This window comes from Physcomitrium patens, chromosome 10, assembly GCF_059467195.1.
Source record: "Physcomitrium patens ecotype Gransden chromosome 10, ASM5946719v1, whole genome shotgun sequence".
In the NCBI taxonomy this organism is placed as follows: Eukaryota; Viridiplantae; Streptophyta; class Bryopsida; order Funariales; family Funariaceae; genus Physcomitrium; species Physcomitrium patens.
In genome coordinates, this window is record NC_143419.1 from 10,139,305 (window position 1) to 10,142,734 (window position 3,430).

At 42.9% G+C, this 3,430-nt stretch overlaps 1 long non-coding RNA gene across 2 annotated transcripts; it reads left to right on the forward strand.

The window, feature by feature from the left end:
- The first annotated feature begins 200 nt into the window (after positions 1–200).
- Positions 201–1,919, forward strand: LOC112287520 (uncharacterized). Of its 2 annotated transcripts, XR_002971315.3 has the most exons (3): positions 206–343; positions 500–659; positions 1,574–1,919. It is a non-coding gene; the product is annotated as an uncharacterized LOC112287520 (long non-coding RNA). The 2 variants fall into 2 exon arrangements; XR_016505144.1 differs by lacking the exon at positions 1,574–1,919 and having other exon boundaries at positions 201–343; positions 464–690.
- The last annotated feature ends 1,511 nt before the right edge of the window (positions 1,920–3,430 follow it).

Here is a 3,430-nt window from a genome sequence, read left to right on the forward strand (position 1 = left end):
GGCAGAGAGGGATCAGAGCTGGAAGAGCATCATCTCAGGATAAGCTCTTCTGCTTCTGGAGCCCGTATCTCTCTCTCTCTCCTCATGCCCTTGGGCATGGCATCTAGTCCCCTCTGGCACTACCCCATGTCAGCTTGCGTGACAGACCCTGGTTTGGTACAAAACCCACGCCAACAGTTGGTGCTGGCCCTGACACAGACTTTGCGGTGGAACCGTTGTTTTGGTGAGTGAGAGAGAGAGAGCCACTGTGTTTGTGCTTTTGGTCCCCATCTGGTTCAGTGTGTCTGCGAAGAAAGGGCCGAGGAAGTAAAAAAATGGATTTTGCGTGCATTGATCGATCCAGGTGGGGAAATGACTCTAGATGAGTCCGTTGAAGTTTGAATGTTGGGTTGTTGTTGTGATCTAGCATTCTGATTGTTATCTTCCTCTGCTCATAACTGCTTCCGGGGATGCGTGGTTACAGAGGCTAACGTTGCACTTAACTTGAGATGTGGATTAGAGCCTCTCGCTGGGTTGGGTTTCCTCGTCATCACCGGTAACGGAACTAGTTGGACTGTATGTTGCCAAATGAGCTTGACGGATGACTTGAGGATGGAGCTAGAGCCCGCTTTCTATTCTTTGGATTATGGATTAATAGCAACAATGATAATGAAATCATGGTGAGTTGTTGCTCTTGCAATGTAGCACAAAGTTCTGCCTTGTTGAGTGAAAATCTAGTGAATCGTTTCGTTGTGTGAATGCGAAGACTTCATTGAACGGAACAATGTGAATGGTTTCTAAATCTTATGGTTAGTTCTGAGTCTCATATCATTTAATGTTAACTAGCACTGCGCCCAGAGTTGGTGTCACAAGAAATGATAGATTATTCGAGAATCAGGTCAATGAAAGCACTCCGCACTTCAGAACGTCGACGTATAATCGCGGCTACAAGCTTATGGGAGTTTGAGGTTGTGGAAAACATCGGACGTAATAGATGAAGTCCTTCTGGGTACTTCACATGTTAAAGAACCTGAGTTCCAGCAGTTACATGAGCAATTCTCCTAAAAAGAATACAAGGTTGGGTTTGAGTGAACCTCAGAAGTTAAGATAGAAAAACAGATAAAACGTCTTTAAAGCTTCTAGGTGATACATTGCATAAACACATTCATTGTTGACATGTAAAGGTTTCTGAGCAACTTCCACCCAAACACGAGTTCTGTGCGTACACTAAAGTTGAGATATCAAAGATCAATCCAAAGGACTAATGAGGTGATGGTAAAATAAAGTCTTGCTTCTCACCATCAACCCTGGATTTCATTTCAGAACTGATAGCCAGACGTTGTATCTCACTTGACAAGGACCCTCTATCCACCAATCCTCGGCGGGTGTGTGAAGACCTCGTAAAGAGACATCGCATTTTGAAGTTTCTCGTTGTATCTATTTATCTGTGAAACTGTATCAGAATTAGAAGCACAATAATTCTCACTGCTACATGTTTTAATAATCTAAGTTCCTACACGTGGAGTTGAGTGGTTTGTGATGTATACATGAGGGAGACCTAACTGCAGTCTCCTCAACCCTCTCATACCTGCAGGTGATTCTGAAGTCCAAGAAGTCCATCGTCGACAAGATCATGTTAGAGTAAGAATATTAAAAAAAGCGTTTTATGTAGCCACTTTGTAGCAATATTTGAAGATGATTCAGATCCTACGGGACGGCTCCTTTCAGACTTGTTGCTAGCTTCTTTGGCCTAAGCTCTGAGTGCAACATTGTATAAATTTCGGGGACATTCATATGGTTCAGATTGCGGTGTGTGGGTGCGTGATACTAGGAAGAGGGAAGAGCAGGCATCGCTCCACAAATCCAATTTACTACTTCACCCAATGTACTTCTGTACTATCAACACAAGAAGATTACATCTTCGCAGAATAATTTGCCAATGGATTCCGAAGACTCGTCCGCCGAAAGTTGCACGCAAAATTGCTTAGACAGCCCTTCAGCGATGGAAGGCGTTACTCACGTCCATGAAATATGTTCACAAAATCTGATACAGAAACATAGATAATTAGATGGAACGAGTTCTTTAAAACGCGGTCTAGTGAAAAGATCCCAATTTTCGGAGTCATTCTACAAATTCTGCATCTTAGCATTAAAAGTTTACGATAGAACTAGCTTTTTTGTGTCCTAAATATTCCGCAATGTTCAACTTGATAGAGAAAGGAATTAGAAACATTCACTTCGAGACTCTGGAACAATGCAAAAACCTTCTATAGAGTGCGAAGGAGAATGTGTTTTTGTTTTTGTATTGCTACACCTGCTCACTTCTTCCTTTGCACCGTGATCATTTTCGCTGTTGTATTTTTGGAAGCAAGAGTAATAAATATTAGTACTATTAACTCATAGTTCTCAAACCTTGTATTTATTTCGCTTATATACGGCACTGTTACAATTGAGTGGGTTGCATTGAAGAACCCACCAGGCATGGACAGCATATTTGTGCATTGTACAACAATGGATGTTCGGAGACCAATTTTGCTGTAGATTTTACGCATACAATGCGTGCTACTCAATGAGATACCATGTGCATCTCTGAGCCCATGCCTTTTCTGGCGATGACCGAGAACAGCCATGAAACTAACTGCATTGCAATATTTTGCGGGGAAAGACAATGTTCGATCTTTGTCTATTCACATCGCATGCGTTGGGAGGGCTCTCACAAAATGTGACCTTTTCTGCTTCCCTGCAATAGCATTTGAAGTCGCAGATTTTGCGAACGACGGGATCCTCACACTAAAACAATCTACACCAGATCGCGAACATACGAAGTCATCAGTCGATTATACTCTCCCAGAGTCTGCACAGCAGCAGATCAACTGACCATCATGGAGTAGTTTAATATTATCGGCGTGTTAGCAGAACATCCAAAGCCAGACAAACAGGTCACATGTTTCGCCAATTGGCAGTCCCAGTCCTCAGCAAATTGTTGTCACTGTAGCTGGTAAGAGAGATTGCTGAGCGAAAGGACTCTGCTGGTGGCGTCGATAGTGGAATCATGCAGGCGTGGGGTAATCCCATGATTTCGAAAAGCTACAAGCATGATAGAGAGGGAGATGACCTTTCAACCGAACTCCAGAATCTTCGTCTGGTTCTACAAATGTAATTGGGGAAAAGGTATTCCTCACAGCGGGATCATGGTCCACTGGGAAAACAGATGTCCTCACTTCACTTTGACCACTATGTAACTTTTCTTGTGCACAGTTGCACACGGGTCATTCTACAACCTATTCACTCTCACATTGCTGTATGTCTCCTCACTGTCCTTAATATTTGACTTCGCCGGCAATGAAGGCATTTCAGTTATGGTAGAAACTTTAGAATCGGTAGTTAGGTTGAATTTTCTTATCCTTGCGCACTCGATGTTCTCATAGTTTGTTGTTGCAACATCGCATCC